Source organism: Euwallacea similis, chromosome 2, assembly GCF_039881205.1.
Source record: "Euwallacea similis isolate ESF13 chromosome 2, ESF131.1, whole genome shotgun sequence".
Lineage (NCBI taxonomy): Eukaryota > Metazoa > Arthropoda > Insecta > Coleoptera > Curculionidae > Euwallacea > Euwallacea similis.
This window is the reverse complement of record NC_089610.1, coordinates 1,580,217-1,601,908: the sequence shown is the minus strand read 5'-3', so window position 1 is coordinate 1,601,908 and position 21,692 is coordinate 1,580,217. Positions and strand designations below refer to the sequence as shown.

Below are 21,692 nucleotides of genomic sequence, written 5' to 3'. Positions count from 1 at the left end.
CGAGCATTAACATATTTTCACACGTTTAACTGTCGTTTGGCTCGTTTATAGAAAGTGCAAATGAGAGTTATGAAGATCGAAAAGGTTAAGGCAAATGTATTTGAAGGTGAGAAAGAAAATTGTGGGTTTGGAAGAAATTTTTAGGTTTTTACCTTCTGTTTGTCAAGGAGATTGGGTGTGGACAAGAGTAGAAGGTTTTTGCAACGTTTCTATTCTCATTAGAAACAAAATTTTTGTTTGACGAAATAATAGATTTTCAATTTTGCATTCAAACATCGCAAATTATTTAAAGTTGATAGGACAAAATGTTATGGGAATCTTTTTGACAATAGGAAGAATACTTAGGTTTTCACGAAAATGTTGATATCAAAGGCTTTACAATAATGAAATCTCTCAAAGGAGAGTTCAGGTAACAAGGATGAATATGTATTGATATTTCGGAAAAATTCCAAGGGAAAGAACGTTTTCTGGGCGAATAGAAGGATTTATACAACTCATACACCTTATAAAGATTTGGCTTCTTCGGCAATTTGTAGACTTCAAATTGCAAAACCCATTTATGCTGATGAATATTACCGCCTCAAAGAGGATTTCCTGGATTTTTCAAAGAAAGAAAATAATTCTCTCAGAATATTGTGGTCACATTACTGCATTGTGTTAAAACCCATTTGCATTATCACCTGAGACCGACAAATACTTGTTTAGAAATTAATACTCCCCCACAATATGATATAATAACATTTCGAGCTCATGTCAGGGCTATAATAGGTATGTTTTATTATAACGTTTTAAACGTGTACCAGATTACAGATATTGTCAATCAGTCAAATATGATTTGCTATTGGTTTCCAATTATTGTTATGGTTGTCCAATGGCAATTATCATCTTGCGAGTTAATAGATGTAAATACCATGGTAAATACATATGTACGTATAACATGCATTTCTATTACTATTAAATGACTAGTTATTATTTGCTTGTAATGGACCTGCATTTTCAACACTGAAACAAAATCGCGGCAAAATTCTATAGTTTTTTACTATTAGTAGTAAAATTTACTATTAATAGTAAGGAAATAATGAATTGATGAATGAGTTACATTATAATTATGAATGAAACAAGAGTAAAAAATGGCCGCCGTGCCTGTTATCAAGTTGAGAGTTAATAAATATTATCATCCTACTTTAGCGGCATCTAAAAAAGAAATTAATAAGAGAGACAAGGATACATTGCTTTGGACTGACATTTCCACTTTTTTGACAGTAGTAACTATCTCACTCTTACCTGTAGCAAATTGTTATTAGAAAAATGACTGAAGACCTCATGCTCACATCCTTCGAACATTGAATGAAGACAGAAATGAAGCATCCGTAGTTGTGAGTGTTTGAGTTTGCCGCTAATTTACATTATTGTATTTGGTTTTTTATTTTGAGAATTTGTAATATGGCACTAAAACACCTCTCGTGAGCCCAGATTTAGTCATTGTGCAGTATTAACACGAAATTGCCATTTTGAGAGCTTTCGAAATCCCTTACCTACAATAGGTAAAGATTCCTGTGGAGATTTAGAACCATATGGCCATTAGAGTAGCGCAACTATCCCCATCACAAACGGTTATAAAGGAGGTACTCCAGGTACCGTTAAGGCATTCTTTATAGGCGCGTGTTTTCTCGATAAAACTGGGACACTTTTTACTGGTATTCTTAAGATCCTATTTGCTTGATGGTAATGTTAGATGGTGCGCTAATACCTTTATGGCTTCAGCATAGGATTTAAAATGCACCGAACACTATTTTTATGGCTACAAGCGTATAAGAACGTTGCCTTGACATTAGACCAATAAGCCAATTTACTCACATTTAACAATAATAATTAGGAATTCGTGATAATTAATATGACCAATTATTGTTATTGACGTAGGTAGGTAAGCGGTGCTGTAATATAAGTGAGTTCTATTATATGTAGTATGTTACAATACTATTTAGATAATGATACAAAAAATGTTTTTATGTGAAGCACGTCCTCAAACAAATGCGGTCACGGGGACCATCTTAATGCCGCGCCTCCATAAGCAGGAATGGAATAAGTAATAGGCGGTCGTATGCTGTAGCTTTTCTTCCACCCACACCCACCCATTGGTACAGTTAAGGAAGCTAAAAACCTAGAATTTATTGTTAAAGAAAGGCAGCTTAACCAATTTATGATATTTGTTGCACTATTTATCGCTTCGCTGCTTAACACTATCAAGGGATAATGGTATAATCTGGAAATCATTTGTACAAATTTGTGTATTGGCAACATGGTATGGTAAAGCTACACGTGTGTACGCGAGTGTCAATTGCTATCTATTACGTTGTCTTGAGTGCAAGTTCCATCAAAAAAGAAAAATTAGTTTGACGTACTCAAAGTAGGTCCTCCCGCCTTGTTTCCAAATTGAAACTCTGACGTAAATGTGTTTAAACATATCGACATTTCGTATACAGGGTGAGTCATGATTCTTATATCCAAAAATTGATAAACCGAAACACCAGGATTACTCAAACTTTGAGCACTGATATCTCGGGAATATGTAAAGCAATCGTCTCACATTAGCTCATAATCGGAGTAGGGACCTTTGCCTCACTGACCATTCGACTTCATCTATAGACATCAACAATAATTGCATTATAAACCGAATTGATCCATGCCTATAGACTTTGTAGACAGGATCTAACGGTCTGTTACGTTCTATATGGCAAATGCATTCGCAGTAGTACCTTCTCCAATTCATTAAGCGGAAGTACCCATTATTGGAAGTAGGTACTCAATTCTACATTATTCAATACCCTTGCTAATGCATTGCCTCTTGACAAGTGAAGTTCATTGTCCTATATGGGAATATGTTTCATTGGAAAAGGATCTTGCTCATATAAAAGGCACGCCATAGTCTATTTAGACTTTGAAACTCTGTGGATTTTTAAATAAAATCTGTATTTTACAAGTGAATTTTTTAATGTTCGGTGATGTGCAAACTCGAGTTTTTGATAAGCTTTTAATATAAAAAAATCTGTGCTCATGTAATCTATGCTTGAATTTGTTGATTTTCATGGGTATTATTGCTCGGATAAAGTTACCGATAGAACATTTATCTAATTATCTTGAAAAGGACAGTCTGCTTTACAATTTGTTTTAAGCAATGAAGTCATAACGAATCCTGAATGAAAGAATTATTTTTGCTTATTATATCTAGCTGAACTGAATTTCCATATCAGTACCCAACCCATAATGGTGCAAACCACATTTTACAAGCAATATTCTAGACATATTATATTTCCTAAATACTTATTAGCTTGGCTTGATTTAGGCCATTACATCATGCATGTTAGTTGTGTAATGCCTCTAAAATGTCGTGGAGTGATCCACAGAAAACCAATGCTCATCATTGATCGTTACTACACATTTCTTATTAACTAAAATAGAGTCGTTCCAACTGATTTTTCTTGAGACATTGAAATGAAAAAAGCGATATTTTGGGTCATGCATGAAGAATCGACACGAAAACTCTCTATTTCCTAATGCAAGAACGAAATTATCGACCTCTGTGGTAGCTTCGAGCCATACTATCCGCCCATAGATTTATTTGGTATGGTTGAGAATGTAACAAGTTATCTAACTTGTGATATTTAACTGGGTTTTTCGATAATGAGAGCGATTACTCAATCTTGCTAAAATAAATAACTAAACACATTATAATCAGGTGTTCTTTATAACACACAAAGGAGTGTCTCTATATAAGCTCTAATTAAAAAATGCTCGTGTTGATCTAGTTTTAATACCAGGGCGTTAGTTGCTTCGGGATCATGAATTCAAATAAGAGATTTTGGCTTAGGTCATGAAAATATTACCTTGATCATTAAGTTCCCTTTCCTTACCATATCATACTGGCTAATTAAAACCGAAACACGTGCATGCACGTACTCATAACAGGCATCAAAAAGAAATCTAGACTATTATACCTACTCGGTACATATAGTAGAAAGTACATTAATATTTCATAAAACTTCTTAAAAATATCATGTACCTGTATCATGTAAGTATGTTAATGACTTATAACTACAGCGAAACTATTCAGATGTTGGTAAAAAACTCATTCTAAATCGGTTAGCACCATTAAAGCCATGTGACTTAGCCTGATGTGGGAAATTGTCAATTTTTACTTAAGGTGAAATGAAAGATTCAATCATAGAAGGGGAGGGCAATAAAATGGGTAATTAATAAAATTTTGATCGAATTAATTGTGATATAATTGGTGTTTTTCAAATAGGAGAAAGGAGCATTTTTGCAAGGACTGAATATAGTAAGGAAGAGTGTTGCACAATTGATGCAGTTTCTAATAGGTGTACAAAAAGAAACTGAGGACTGAAATTAGCCGCATTAAAAAACATGCGTGGAATATTCATGCCAAGAAAGTTTTACTATGTGTCTGATGTGATTGGAAGGGAATTATTTCCTACGAGTTTCTGAAACCTAGTCAAACTGTTACAGCTGACCGTTATCGGCCCCAAACAATCAAATTAAGTTAAGCTCTGGAGCCACAAAAGTTGGAAAGTGATATTGCTGCGTGACAATGCGTGCAAATGCGTCCGCATACAGCAAAATCGATCCGGAACTCATCTTCTTCATAGACTGGGAACTTCTCCAGCGTGCGGCGTGTTCTCCAGACTTGGCCCTTTCTGACTTCCCTTTATCCAGATCAATACAATCTTATCTAGCTGACCAGCGGTTCTTTAAAGTTGAAGACATGCTCGATACCTATTTTGTCTTGAAACCGCTAAGCTTTTATTGCAAGGGCATTAATTATCTATCCGATAAATAGCAAAAGACCATAGGCAGTAATAGAGTATTTGAGTAATTGAGTATTAACATTCCTAATAAGTATGTTTTCAATAAAGTCTAATTTTGCGAAAAAATGCTCAGTTTCTATTTGTACCTCTATTAGTTAAAGTATTTATTTAGGGGATAAAATACTTATTTTATATCCTTTGAGTTTAAAAGGAACTAAAAATGATTAAGCTTTAACAAAAGGTTCTGTAGGAAACAGCAAAAGCAGCATAACTAATGAATAAATTTTAAATGCTTAAACATATTAATTAACAATGCACACGAACATATTAATACATATATCACGTCAGATTGTTACAATTACAGTAATAAGTTCAAAAAACTGTTTTCGCAACTTTCCAATCAAATCGATCGTAAAGGAATAGATAGTAAATTATCTTTGTGTCTATCTACGCCTTTAGTGTAAGTTCTAAATAAGCTGTATTTCTGAAAGAATTTATTGATTTATTAAACTTAAATCATACATAAATGTAACTTAAATGGTGAATTTTGCAACTAGGTACAATGGTAATGTAAAAAATACGTTGTTAATAAGAGAATGTTATAATGTTACTGAGTGGTTGTGGCCTTAAATTTAAGACCTCTAATTAGATAATGCAAATACATAAACACTAAAATAAATATACATATGACGAATGCAAATTTCTTCTACAGAATTTGAAACTTGAACAGACATTGGAAAACATTGTGAGGCTATGGAAGAGGACATCTAATTTTATGAATTTTTGTCTTAATTCTTGTTTGCGAAACAGTTTTGAAGAGAGAGATTTGAGCGTATAAAGAGGGAAAACTAATTTTTAATCTTTGGAAAGAACATTCGACGAGGTAAATTTAAAGCAGAAATCTGGATCTGCGGGATGATAGTTAGAAAAACCTGGCAAGAGATACACAGCACTCTAAATAGTGTGATACGCAAAAATTAAGCCAAATTCCAGAAAATTTGGATTTCGCTTTCTACCTATCGTCTCTTATAATTCATCTACTTAAAATTTTCGAACAGACGTCTAGGGAGATAGATAGTTTGAAAATGAAAATTTATGCTAAAATATTACAGAAAATTCGCATTTCTCTCCTTTTATCACCTCATAACTTTATAACACGCTTGTAATACAGTTTTATATGAATCGCACGAAAAATTATAAATTAAAACTAGATATGTATTTGTATATTATTGTCCATAAATTAGTTTGTAGGCGATTGCTTCAGTACTCTAAAGACAAAAATTATTAATATATTGATAATTTTAAGAGGAAGACAATTTGAGTCCACATTCTCATCTACATCAAAGCGATGAGAGCTATCTGCTCGGTAAGTTAATTAGCGTTCTATCAGAAACTTAAAATCCTACCGGGAAAATCATCTCGGCAAAAAAGTAAAACCCAAAAATGGCAACATGACGCTCTGTATTTGTCGTAAAAACTACATAGTGAGCCATATATTGGACATGAGCAAATATTTGTAACATAAAGTCGCAACGCTGCCGTTTTTTCTTTTTTTACAGATTTTTTAGTCACTTTTAGAAGATGACAACAAGATATCTAGAATAAAACGCGTTTAGTGAGCTAAAATAAAAACTTCCACAAAGACTTTTTTAATTTGAGTCCTTTCTGCTATAATGACCACTATTCTGAAACTATTTTGGACTTATTTTCAATGATAAAATCTCGTTGAAAAAGTCAACCAAATTGGGTTTTCAAACTTTTTGTTAATTCTTAACTAAAAGTGACTCTGCAACTAACTTTTGGCATAATCATTACCCAACACAGTACGCAGAATGCATGTTAAATTAATTCAACCTCATGCTATAGATTTTCGCTAAAAAATTTAACACACGAATTTGAACTAGTTTGTTGCTTAATCAGAAGTAACTAGGTACCATACACGATCTAACTGTTCTTGCGATTAAATCGGGAACACCACGTGAGATGAGTGCTTTACTAATGGTATCTTTTTTTAACTTCAGGACGAAGTAAATATTGACCGAACGGATTTCTTCTTGAATGAAGCGGTCAAGCAGGCCCTAATAACCTCCATTTCATGGATTTGTAGAATGGAACGACCCACGGTCACGCTCGAACTGAAAGATTAAGTACCGATGTTAAAAATGAGCATGTGCCGTTGTTACTGTATGTCCAATTCTCCATGGCAGATACTGATTTACCATAGGCAGAATGCAGGTGGTTGTTCCTTATAGATTTTCTGCATTGTTTCAGGCATAATATAGTCAAAAATGAAATTTAATTATGCAGTAAACCAAAAGTTTTATAGTCACTTCCTGGCTAATGCTACTTAGTCGTTGCTGAAACAGCCACTTAAAACTATTGCTTTATATGTCTAATGTACAGACAGCAGCCTTCCTCTATTGGCCTAATAAGTATGGTAATATTGCATTATTATTTGATTACATGTGCCTTTAGAAGACTTTTAGGAGTAGGTATATAATTATCTAAGTAGTGGGCTTACGTGACTTATTACTTAAGAACTCAATTATTTATTTAATTAGATTTTTTGATAACAGCCCAAGTCACTTGAGAATTTTTTTCCTAATTGTTGGAAATTCTGAGATAAACGACGTCCATGTACATACAGTTTACGAATAATTATCAATTATCACTATTTTTAATCGCAATTAACGAGTTTCTCGTTGGACCAAAAGAGAGTAATTATTTCAAACTCAGTCACACTTGATTTGCTTAACACACTACCACTTTCCTTCCACATTGTCATCTGGAAGTGAGATTTAGGCTTTGAAAGCACATCTGCATTATGTGTTTATAAAATTATTAAGATGAAAGGAACTCTATACATTGATTTCTTTGTCGGTTGCAGTAAATTGTAATTAGGGGTTTGGAATACACATCATGTGATTTCATACATTTCCAAATTATCAGAGTATCGTCTGTTTGATGTACATAGCCTATTTTCAGTACCGGATACGGGGGGTGAGACTGAGGGAAAGACCTGGAAGGGTGGCGGATTTTTTTCAGTTCCTCCCGAGTTCTTCTATCTCATCTTATACGGGGTGTTTTTTAATGTTTGCGAAAAATTTTAATCACGGATTCTACATCGAAAAATAATGCTAGTTTGCTATATGCACCACATTCCGAGAATGCTTCGTTGAAGAAATACAGGGTGTTGAAATTTAATAATACGCTACTGGATTTTACAAAATAAAAAATATATTTCTAATTCCTCGTTCAATAGTAAAGAAAAAAGCCCTCTTGATTTTTTTTCGTACGATGAGCCATTTTCGAGGAAGGAAATAAATTATCATATGAATGTGTAGGGATACATATTTTAATGAAAAACGTAGTCAGCCATGAAACAATGGCATTATTTTGCATTTGTTTAAGTGTCGCAACTGTCACAATTTTAAGATTATTTTATCAAAAGATTCATAAGTCGTTAATAAAAATGTATACAAATAGTGAAATATGTGACATGTATTTCGTTTACGGCCTTTCTAACTGTAAAAAAAGTAAGAGGAAGTCATTTTCAACAGCTTTTGCAAATTTTTGTTAATAAAAGATAACCTACAAAATGTCATTAAAATATCTCTATTCGTTTTGAAGAAATTTGTAAATTTCCATTTTTTTAATTAAATTTCAACATCCTGTATTTCTTCAACATAAGCATTTTTGAAGTATGGTTTATATAGCAAACGGGCATTATTTTTCGATGCAAAATCCGGTTAAAATTTTTCGCAATCATTAAAAAACACCCTATATAGCCCTAGATTGCTTTATAGAATTGCCTCTTCAGATGATTATTTGATAGTTTTAAACTAAACCTTGGAGGTTAAAGAAGGAAGTAGAAAGCCTTAGCAGTAGGTTGTGTGATACGTTGGTGCGAGTTAAAGAATTAAGCGGCCTTGTGGTCAAAAGTGTTACTTTTTCTTTAATGAAACGACCTTCACTCGGGGGAAGCCCCTTGTGTTGATTTGATTGAGTCCCTTGAATTGATGCCTGTTCATGGAGCTTTGCGCGGAATTCAACAATTCGAAAGGTTCTCGGGATAGACCAAAGACCAAATTCGTGATTTTCCCTACTAATCTCGCAATCTGTCCAGCAGAACGGTTCCTGTAGTGGCTCCCTCCAGTACTCCTGCAAACCGGGAAGGCCCCCCGCGAGTTGAGGGAAGCTAACGAGGAAATAATTAATCAAAATTAATTCATTAAACCACTTTATCTTAACACTTCCGGGGTTTTTGCAATTTCCATAAAGATATCATATAAAAAAGGAAAGATTTTACGCTTTCCTGCATTAAAGGAAGGAAATTTTTGTGTTGCTATCTACATTGGAAAAGGTTGTACAGCTCAATCTTCTATCGGTTAGTTCGAATGGTATCAGTCATCGATTGGGCTGAACCTTTTGGGAGTCAAATTTCAAATAAGCTTAGTTTTCGATCAGTCTATGTAAATTTATACATTGAATGCGAGACATCACTGTTTTCTTATGATAAATTCATTGGATTCGTAGCTTTGTGATACTATACCAAAAATTACACAATTTTTCTCTTTCAACCAGGGTAAACTGTTTAGTATCTCCGAGACATTTCCAATCGGACTACTCTTTTATGATACATTTTTCTTTCTTAGATTTTCTTTTTTCCCTGGAATGAGCTCAAAATTTCCTTTTTTCCAAGTGTGTTCTTACTGAGTTCTTGCAGTGAGTTCTTACTGCAACAACTGCGATTTGTCTAGTTGTAAAGTATTGAAATAGGAATGGAATTCTCACGATTGCAAACAACACGAAACAGTGATTAATCGGAAAGGTAATAGTTTTAACTTTTAACATTTTAAACCGCGGGTTGCGGGTACTTAGCACCGATATACAAGATTGCCGACACAACTTAACCAATTATCCAAGAAAAATCGGGATTTCGCAATAAATTAGTTATACACGAGAGACTTGAGCTTTTAGGGCTACATATTATTAAAACGAAGCATTTTATTAAGCCTAGAAATTACTCAATATTTATAATAGGTCTAAAAATAAAAACTGAGCATTTTTTGGTGAAATTAAGCTTCATTAACAACATACTTATTGGAAATGTTAATACTCAAAATAATCGCCATTGTTATTTATGTTTTTTATGGTCGTTTGCCATTTATCGTGTAGATGATGAATGATCTCGCGAGAGAAGTTTAGTGGTTTCGAGGCAAAACAGTTATCGAGCAATTTTCGAACATCTTCAACTTTAGGAAACTGCTGATCAACTAGATAAGACTGTATTGATCTGAATAAGTAGAAGTCAAAAGGCGTCAAGTCTGGAGAACACGCAGCACGCCATAGAAGTTCCCAGTCTAAGAAGATGAATTTCCGGATTGGTTTTGCTGTATGCGGTCGAACATTGTTAGGCAGCAATATCACTTTCCGACTTTCGTAGTTTCAAAGCTTTGCTTAATTTTATCCTTTGGGCTCTATAACATTCCATTGTAACTGCCTGAGCGGGTTCCAGAAGCTCGTAGTAAATCTTTCCAATCCCATCAAACATATAGTAAAATTTTCTTGGCATAAATATTTGGTATTGCAACTGATGTGGATGGCTGGTCTGGATTAACCCATGCTTTTTTGCGCTTAGAATTATCATAAAAAATTTTTTTTATTTTATACCGAAAAAGTAAGTTAATGCTATCATATTAACTCTTCGATTTTTTTTGTCTTTGGTTAGCTCATGAGGAACCCGTTTTCCTTCCTTTGGAATCTTTTTCATTACGCGCAATAGAATCGACATTGAATCACTTCTAACTGTTCTGCAAACTTTTTTTCAGTTCGGTGTGGATTTTCGTTCTGTAAAATTTGATTACAAGTTGCCTATACCCGGACGAGGTGCATCATCCTCAAAACAAAAATTTCCCTCATGGAACTTCTTAAATCACCTCCTAACAATTAAAGCACTATCTCCTCAAGTCACATTAATCATTTCTGTAGTTTCAGCAGGATTTTTAGTCAGTTTAAAATTCTTAAATTTTGATTGGAAACATTAATCTCTTAATTACATTTTATGCACTAAATGACAACACGTAGGCAATAGACACTTTTATCATATAAAGAGAAATGACTAAACTGCACATGCGCAAAATTGCAGACCAATTCAGGTATATTTTCTAATGCGGCTAACTTTAGGGCTTCGCTTTTTTTGTACCCCTGTTATAAACTACAGTTAAGTGGAGTTCAAATTTGAAAAATGGCAAGGTTGCTCGGTAATTACCGAAGAGGCCTTATTTGGCAACATTGGCATTAAGGCCCTCAGTTGAGTGCTTAAAGAGTGTAATGTACTAAAAACTTGGAAACTTAATATAAAACACGTCATCGGGATTACGTGCATCATGTTTGGCATATGGTGTCTTGTTACGCTTTCTTCCTGTTGCTTTTTTCCTTTCGTGTCGTTCCGATTAAAGTTCACATGGGACCCTGGTTCATTATGGCATGCATTATTACTTACCAAAGAAATAAAAGCAAACAGCCTCTTAATTTATGTTAAAAATCAATTATTAGTTTTTTCTTTTATTTCATTCAGCAGTGAAAGAAAAAATGAACAATCGATCAAATATACAGAACACATTTATCAATTAGTGTGTCTAGTTTTAATCAGTTCATTAATCTGCCAATAAGTAATTATTTTATTTAATTAATTATACTTTTTTTCTCTTTGTTTTGTTTCTCTCAATCTGGGTTGGGTCATTTTTTCATCTTTCTGACGTTTGTTGTCTTCAAACAAACAGTAGCTGTTAACTTCTCACTATCACTTTTGCATCCTTGTTTGATAAGCACGCCCCCCATTGTATCGCACGTCCACCAGAGAAGCATAGTTTATCTTAAAAGCTCCTACCTACGTTCATTTTAATTACATAATGTGGCATTAATTAGTAATTCTTTATTAATGACATACCATTATTGCTACACAGTCTTAAGGAAAATCATCAGTGGCGTGTCTATTCTACAAACATGTGTCTGCGGTTTTGAAGAGTGCCAACATGTTTTTGTTCAATTTTCGATGACTTCATCTGAAAACAACGTGAAACCCAAAAAATATCCGATTTTTTGTTTAGCCAAAGTGTTATCGCAAATGGGTTTGGGCGGGAAATGCCTGGTTTTTACTTGATGAACCAGCTTTGGGTTACTTTAAGAAGGTCCGCTGCACCACTGGGATAAATTGTCGAAATCGGAAGACTCCTCCGTCTTTTTTGTTTAATAATTTACATATTTTGTCACCAACTGGGCGTCAAAGCTTTTAAACCTCTAATCGAGGTTTTTGATTTTAATATGGTAATGGCTTCTGACCAGAAGTCTCTAAATTCCTTAAACCAGCTTTATAGCGAAAACGGTTTATGACTTGACCTTAACCCTCAAAACATTCAATGTTAGACCATATGGTACCATACGTTATCTAATAAATTTCATGCGAAATCCATATCTTAAATAGGTACCGATACAAGTCTTAAACGACATAATGTCAGTGACTTAAATCCGAAACCCGCCTATCCAAGTCGAGCGTGAAAAAACTTTCTTCCGTGGTTTATTTACCACGAATTACAATGATTTGTTGGTAGTCTGAGCAATTATTTATTATTTCCTATGGTAATAATGGTCTTTGAACTGGGGCCATGATGACAACGACCGATGAAATCCGAATTAAGGAAAGTGGCGGTCGTTTGGTTTGTAATGGTAACGAATACGAAATGAATAACGAAAGTTATGAGTGTTAGATAAAAATAAAATTATCTGGGAAAGTGGTTATATCGGCTAGATGCGACAGTTGTTAAGTGATTTAATGTGGCAGATATAAAGGAATGAGTGAAAATGCCCGTTGTGTTAATTTAAATACACAGAGTGTAACATATCATCATGGAGCTATTTCAGGAGGCGATAGTACTCTGCAAAATAATTTAAAAAATACGAATAGACCCCTGGTCAAAAATGCACCATTTTCGATATCCAGGGTGAGTCAGAAAGAATGGGCCAACACTAAACTGGAGACACTAGTCACCAAAATATTGCGATTGAACTCAACATGGCTTATATCAATGTTGCTGCTTTAAGATGCAGTGTGTTCAAAGTTTAAATTTTATTCTGAAATTTGTCCATAATTAAGAAAGATTTGATAGTGTAAATTTGAAAATTAGCAGTTTTATGTTTTTTGGTGTGAAAATTACAAATTTTAAGATTATTTTGACATTGCTCCTAGAGCCCGCTAGTTTCATCGTATTATTTAAGCAATTTGAGATATATTTTTTTATCTGTTGAACCATGCTTAAAACAAGTCGAGAATTTAAAAGAACGATCAATTCTACAAAGAAAATATACTTTTGTTTAGGTTGTCCAAATCTATCAGTTTATAAGTTATTTTCATTTAAAAGGTTCAATGCATTTTGCTATGATTTTTTTTTCCTTTTTATTCATTTTCATACTCTTCAGGAGCTGCAGCAGAGAATACAAGAAATCACGAATATATTTTTTAAAAATAAGGAAATTTTGTTTAACATTCAGAGACATTTAGGAAAGTGTATTTTAAAATGTATTGAGGTAGGTGGACACTTCCAACATTTGATTTGAACTTTGTCATTATCATTGTTACCAATAATTGTTATTATTATATATTTTTGCTTTGATTAATTCTCTGTATCTTTCCTTCTTTTAAAAATTAAAAAATCATAGCAAAATACATTGAACCTTTTAAATGTAAATAACTTAAAAACCGATAGATTTGGACAACCTAAACAAGAGTACATTTCCTCTGTAGAATTGAGCGTTTTTTAAATTCTCGATTTGTTTTAAGCATGGTTCAACAGATAAAAAAATGTCTCAAATTATTTAAATAATACGGTGAAACTAGCGCCCTCTAGGAGCAACGTAAAAGTAACCTAAAAATTCGTAATTCTCACACCAAAAAACATAAAACTACTAATTTTCAGACTTTACTATTAAAACTTTCTTAATTATTGAGATATTTTAGAGCAAAATTTAAGCTTTGAACACACTGTATCTCTTAGTGACATTGGTATAAGCCATGTTGAGCTCAATTACAATATTTTGGTGACTAATATCTCCGGTTTAGTGTTGGCCCAATCTTCTTGACTCACCCTGTATAGAGTGGCAAAGTTTCACATTTTTTCTCATATTTTTCGTTTTCCCATATATGTATGCCTTGAATTAAATCTTTTAAATTTCATATGCCTATTTTCTTTAAAACCCTCTACAACAAAATGTCAAAATCGTCAGTAGCCATATACACGGTGTCATGTTTTTTGGGTCATGTACTATTTTATGCTTCGTATAATTTTTGAAGCACCCTGTATGAATTCTGATACTAAATTTATATTCTTTCTTCAATTCTTTAGATTTTTAATCTTTTACAGTATTTTCACATCTTTCATCGTTTTCGCAAAATTTCCTAAAATATCTATCGTTGTAAATTAAAAATGTACAGGAAGTAAGGAAAAAAAATCATCCACTTCAGTTATTAACTATCTAAAGCAATTCGTAACTTTTAATCCGGTTTCTTAAAAAAAAATAAATCTAAACGAAAATGAAATTTTAAAAATTGCTGAAAATGTCCTTTAAAAAATGTGAATTTTTGCCACCCTATATATCGAAAATAGTGCGTTTATGAGTTTATTCGCATTTTTTAATTATTTTGCAGAGCACTATCACCCCCCGAAATAGCTATATGACGATATGTTATACCTTGTATATATTTTTGCATTTTTTTGAATTTGTTAATTTTAATTTCTAAGGTTGAGTGGGTCGCTATTAAAATGTTTATAACTCAGTTAGTCGAAAAGTAGCCCCTTGTAAGTTTATATATTTTTGACTGCTCTTTCTAGGTACCTGAACAACACAGTTTTAATTATTCTTTGTGTGAGAATGTCTGGGTGAGAAATTAGAATTTCGAAGGTTGAATTAGTCATTATTGATGCCTCTGTGACTGTTAGTTTAAATGTAATATCCTGTATATTTTTCGCATTTGCATTCGTTCAAGCACACCCAAGTCCAGCATTGGACATGTTTTCAGTCATTGATTCGACAAAGTGAGGTATTTTGTGAAAAATTACAATTTTAAAGAATCAAACAAAGCTTATTGCGATGCCTCTAAATATTTTCATTGCATTCACCGCAAATTTCTCTTCTTCTTTGCTCTTTTGTTGAACGTTGAAGTTTGAACGAAAAGGTACCCACACAGCCTGCTATCGAATTTAATGCTTGTTGACATTCACCATTTTGTCACCAACGTAACAAAGCAACAAGTTTACATTTTTTATTAAATTTTAATTATTCGAAACGCTGCAATATGTCAGTGACGTGTCTCATACTATAAAAATGAATTCGGTATTCTAATAAAGACAATATTAATTAATTAAATTTGAATAATGTTCATTAACTTAATACAATGAGGGTGTAGCATTTTTAGTTCTGTCGAAAGCAAATTAAATCTCCACTAATTAATAAATTTCAACAGGAAAACGAATTTGCCAATGCTCACATTTACGTTAATTATACTTTATAACTTGCCTAAAATCGAGGAAATAATTTTATTGACAGTTCAAATATATCAAGCAAATGAGTTTTCATGCTATAATATCCCAGTTTACATCAACCACGCACGTTTCCTTGTGTTTGACGACTTAGAAATTCACAACGGAAGTATCTACATATTACGTATTATACTGAAACAACAATAATTATTATACCGTTGTTTTAATGAGTAATTCTTAATACTATACAGCAGGTATTTAGTTTACTTAATAACTTTATTTAGAGAGCGTAGAAACCGGGCAAAACTATACACAATCCCTCTGCGAAGATATTAATCTTGTTCCGTTACAAATCGGTTTCTTTGCCATTGGCCGAATATCTGTTTTCGATCTAAAAGTTGTTAACATTTTTCATCGTTTTTAATTAGCAGCAGGTCTTTGGTATGGACGAAACAAGGTCACTGGACCTCGAAGTATTGAATAGCGGCTGCATCTTGTTCGTTATGTAACTTTCCTTTCGATGTTTATTGGTACCAGATTTGTGCTATTAGGCTAAAGGTTATTTTAGGTTTTTAAAAGTTAATGAGGACATTTTCGTTTACACAGTTTTAATTAGGGAAGAAATAAAAATACCTAAATAATGTAAGAAGGTATTGGTGCAAAAAAGGTGCGAAAAAGTGCCAGTTGTTTCCCATTTGAATTAATATCTCTCACTATTACCGAGATCTTTGTGCTGACGCTCGTCGTAAAATTCTTAAATTCTAGAATGAAAAAGTATAAAGGGTGTCTGTAAAAGGTCTTTACAACGCTCTACCACAGATTCTTCAGGTCAAAATAAGACTATTTACCCATTTTACTCTAATTCAAAAGTTGACAATAATAGCGTTAAAGGGTGTCAAAATTGAAAATTTTAAACCAATCTTTGATCATATTTTCCATACTGTACAATATAAAAAAGTGAAAAATAATGAGGGGAGTTTTTCAAGACGCGATTCACATCTGCTGACAAATTGCACTTATTTAGCACCATTTACAACTCACAGCACGTATTTAATTGATTCAAACTTTTTTGTCCCCTGGTATGTATAATTTTTGAATGCAGTAATGTATGTAGTCATAATTTCTAAGTAAAAAAGCCTTCATATAATAAGATATATCAATAGTACCTTTTTTGCAGTAAACGAGTTGCTTAATCTAAACTCACACACCTAACCCCTTTTCTTCCATTGGCGTAGAAGTCTGACATATGTAATTACTAAAAAATCAAATTCTACGCCCATGGATTGGTATTAACCATAATTTTGTTATGTTTTTTTTGCCCCATAAAGCAATACCAACATACCAAATTTTAGATTGGTATTAAAATTGTTATTGTTTTCTTATTAAACTTCGTCAGCTCATTACCAATTTGTTAAGACAATATTGGTTTCGCGCCATCATTCAAATGCAATTTTCTCGTAAACGGTTCCTCCTAGCAACATCAATAAGGTGTACTTTTTTTACTTATAAACGAAGTCCAGATACACTCCTGTATTCAAAAATTATTTATACTAGGAGGCAAAAAAGTTTGAATCAGTTAAATACGTGCTGTGGTCTGTAAGTGGCGCAAAATAAGCGCAATTTGTCAGTAGATATGAATAGCGTCTTGAAAAACTCCCCTACACTAATTTTCACGTTTTTATGTTGTACAATATAGAAAACATGATTAAAATTTGATTTAAAATTTTCAACTTTCTCTAGCGTAGCTATTATCAATTTTTGGACTAAAGTAAATAGGGCTAAATCGTCTCGTTTTGATCTGAAGAATCTGTGGTGGAGCGTTGGAAAGACCTTTTATAGACACCCTGTATATTGACAACGTCGCTCTTTAGAGTCCATCACTCTTATGGTAAGGGCAGGCCACCCGCCATATGCCACGGTATATTTATTCATTTATTCACACATCATTGCCACTTGCCGAGGGTTAATTTCCTGATTTGAAATCAGAAATTCTAAGTTAACAGTACACCATATTCGTACTATAAATATGTAACTTCCTCATTAACATATCTTTCTAATTGGGTGCAGATGTTCATTAATTTCAATGAGTTTAATTGACGATTGTTTGTACCTTATTTCTAAATGGGAGGTACCTGCAGGGAATTAGTTCTGATTGGGGATACCGCCGATGTAAAAGGAGGACTTAGCCAATCCGCTGCTTCGATCTCATATCACATATTGACATATCGAATTTAAAAAAAAAAAACAATCGACTAACGTTGATATTCTCCTATTAAGGTCACTGAGGTATGTTATTTAGCTGCGTGATTGCAGTGTAGCATCAGGGAGATTTCGCATACTTTCAAGATTAGTTAAGGCTGAAATTTTAATTGTCCTATCAAATTGAACTGTCATAGAATTCAAGGACTTGAAATTCGATTTATGAAGTACATGGCTATTAAAATTATATTAGTACCAAAACCCTCTTTATATTATTAAGTACGACGTAGTCAGGTACTCCAAATCCCTCGTAGTATATGTATATAAGTTGTATCTCTATGATGTGTATGTTTTCTAGGTATTTACCTAGTTAAATGTGCTTCGATCGACAGCTTAGATTTTTAGCTTTGTCGTGTTTACTGAAAAACGTAAACATAGGTTTTCACCGTCTCAATCATACACGACCTGGATTTGGACAATTTGCACGGATCAAGGAAAAAAATCAATCAATGAGATTAATACTCCATTGTCAATCTATGATTATTTTCGAAGAAAGCGGAATAATTATTATTATTAGACCCAAAAAGTCTTTCAGTCATTCAATTGATATTAAAATGATCTAATATTGAATTTTTTGAGTCAGAAAAAACAAGCTATGTAGTCGAAAACCAATGATCTGTGTCGACTTTACTTATTTCAATGCGAAATCGATTTCGCTTGGACTACTGAATTTGATACAATAGTTAAAAATTCAAAGAACACTCAATGAAAATGGGGCGTCTTTAAGGGGCTTCCAATTAGCGGAGTTACATAACTTCCACGTTAACTCAACGCAGTGATAACCGAAAAATAGTAATCAGACTCACTTAATGCACGTTTCGTCGATTTTTACAATTTTAACATGAAACAGCCAGTGTGCTGTGTAATAGTATTCAGTCAGTTGTAAGCTAAATATCTCGAAAACAGCAACTTCTCTCCGTGCAATTTGTGCGGGATTTGACGTACTCTATATCTATCTGTGTTATTAGCAAAGCATAGGAGGAGTCCCTGCACACATGTGATAATAATAGCGTCGGACGAATTTTAGTTCTCTGCGTTGGGCTCCCACTTCAGCCGATCGTACCGAGTGGGTACCAGAGTAGGTACCCGTTGTCCGGAAGTTGCCGAAATTGTGATTATCGGAGAAAAATTACTGTGTTCATGTGAGGTCTCGGAGTGAGCAGAACTAGTGATATTTAGTGATAATGTGTTGTGATAAAAATTATTGAACCAGGTTCACTATTTGGGACAACTAATTTAGAGATAGAGCTATGGGGGTACGATTTTGAGCATGATGTAATTGAGCAAAATAGAACAAATACAGTTGCAGGAAAGTCGTAAAAGTGCGACTAAAAATAACTTGTTATTTTTGTCATTCAGTATTTCGTTAAATAGTAATAGTAATTTTCAATGAAGTCTTGTTTCTTGCTCGATCTCACCCTTTTGCATTTTATCTTCAGTATTCCAATGTTGTAATAATGGTGCCAAACTAGGTATACTATAGCAAAACTGTAGTCACTTGCCAGGTTAGCTCTAGCGGGCCAGTTTCATTAAGTACTTTTCCATTTATCTAAAGGCCCCTTTGGAACACAAACTCGGGCACATATTTACCACCCTAAAGGCGAAATCAGCTGCTGTATCATCTGCGAAACACCGCAATATAAACCTTGACACAACCTCCATAATCTACCTACATATACCAGATGGAAGGTGGAAGAAAAGAATCATAGGATTTATGTCAGCACCATGTTGTACATGAACATAAATGATAAGAGTTGTACAATGCTGGTGCTACTGATAGAAAAATTGACTTGACTCATCATTTGGGAATATTCATTTTCGCTTGGTTTTGGGATGATAAACTTCACTTTTTCATATAGAACGCTTTACATATGATGATGCTTTTCAAATTTGCTGTTCATTAAGAGAAATTTGTCTATAAAACTCCCTAAACCTGTCTTCCTTAGTTGGAGTAATGATAGTACATTTTCAATGTTATTTAAATGGTGCTTTTACATGATTTTCTAGATTTGCAATTGAGAACACAAAAACCGACTTATCAGACCTTACGAAAAGCGACTTTTGAAAAAAATGTAAAATAGATATTCTGCACCAACAATTTTCTACTGAAAAATCGTTCAAGAATCGTATATAAACTGTAAAATTTGCAGCCTAATTGGCAAAGAAACAGTGGCGTAGTTGAGCTGCATTTTTAATACTTAAGAAAGCATTCGTATGCCAAGTTTTGCAGAAAGAAAATTTTGAAAATTTATAACTTTCAAAGTAAACATTTTGCACCAATAAAATTTGTACTCAATAACGCCTCAGGTGTGGTGATTGTGTAGTAAAATTTTCAATTTGATTGGTAAAGAAACAGTGGCGTAATAGAACAGGTCTTGAAGAGATCCACACGCATAGTTACCAAACCTTGTAAAAACCAACAGGTCTTTCCTATATTTTCCTATCCATATTTATCGTTTTTAGAGTAAGTTGAGCTTTATGAGATCAGGATATTATAACACGCTCAACATTTTCTAGTAGACTATCCTGTATATAACACGATTTTTCTAATTTGTTGCACTGATTAACGTCTTCTGTTAATTTGTGTTATTGACTTAATCTATCCACCTATCTCCATAGTACCTGCTGTGTGTTTGTATGTTTTCAATTTTCAAATCCATGGAACTAATCCTTAGATAATCAATCATGTAAAAGTAGGTAAATACCTGATAGAAGTCAACGTTCTCCGAACAATAGATCGTCTCGTGATGGGTGGCAGGGTGGGCAATGAAAGAATTGTGTAATTTCCCTTTTATTTTCATTGAATTGTATACCGTAAGAAGGTCGCGAAAAACAGCCTTATTCGGCACAAACTGAGTGCTCCAAATTTCGTTTCATCTTGGTATAACCACCAGGCAACCTTCTTATAGGACTTACATGTTATTAAATATTTGCACTGAGAATTAATGGGATGAAAATTTATATTTACACGAAATAAACATTACGGAGTACAGTTAATAAACCTTGAACGAGAACATCTCATTATAGTATCTTTTAACGAGTTTAAAATCAGTTTCTGACTATATTTTTGAAGCTAATCAAGTCAAAAACGTGTTTAATTGTGGTGTATAGTGCGTCCTAATATTTCTTCACCGTTAGAGAAGCACAAACGTGTGCTCTTTTAGATATTTTTAGGTGCCTATTCAGAGCTAAATAAAAACTTTCAGTGACTCGAATTAAACCAGACCGAAGATAAACAGTTGGAGATTTAGTTACTTACATAATACGAAAAAGAAAACATTCAGTATCAGAATTTGAGGCCCACCAAGACGAATCCTTATAGATTAAGTTCAAATTAGCTCAGGTTGGTTCAGGATAGTTCGGGTTAGTTCGAGCTAGTACAGATTAGGTATCACTGCTTCAGAGAAACATATGAATGCTTTAGATGCGAAAGAATTATCATTCTGGGTTACTCTATTTAAAAGGTACAAAATTTAAGATTCCCCTTGAATCCTCAAAGATTTTGGCCTCTTCCTCAAGACCTCAAGCTATTACCCAACATTTCCAGGTAGACGATTCCATTATTCACCAATTATCAGAGAAATTCGTAAGCATTGACTCAGAACTATCCGAGTCATTATCAGACCTAAACCAATGACTGTATTAGAATCCACAAACCCCCCTTATTGTTCTTTATTTGCTTATTTATTCATCTTATTGTGATTAGCAGGAGAAATGAAATTTCCTAACTACATTTTGCCTATTAATTAATAGGCACACATACCAAACATTAAATAGTCCATTATCGTCCGTGCTATTGATAATTACGCCTCATGTGATGACCTTCAATTTTCAATACATTTACCTGATGTTGTAGGCACACAGAACAAATTAAACTTTTATAGCCCGCTATGGCGTATCATACACGTACAGGGGAGCATGAAAACATGCCTTAAGCGCTTATAGAAACCAAATTTTAGCTCCTAAGGGCCAAATTATGAAGGTGTTGTTAACATTAACATTAAGTTAGCTTCTTTAGAAACCAAGGATCTGGCCATATTTTAACCTTTTCATAAAAAATTAGGTTAAAGTTAAC

The 21,692-nt window shown here is 33.5% G+C and overlaps 1 protein-coding gene across 1 annotated transcript in view; it reads right to left on the bottom strand.

Moving 5' to 3' along the window:
- The window catches only part of LOC136419371 (EF-hand domain-containing protein 1-like), a 164,668-nt gene that overhangs the window by 49,388 nt on the left and 93,588 nt on the right, over positions 1 to 21,692 (bottom strand). The gene's annotated exons all lie outside the window — the stretch shown is intronic.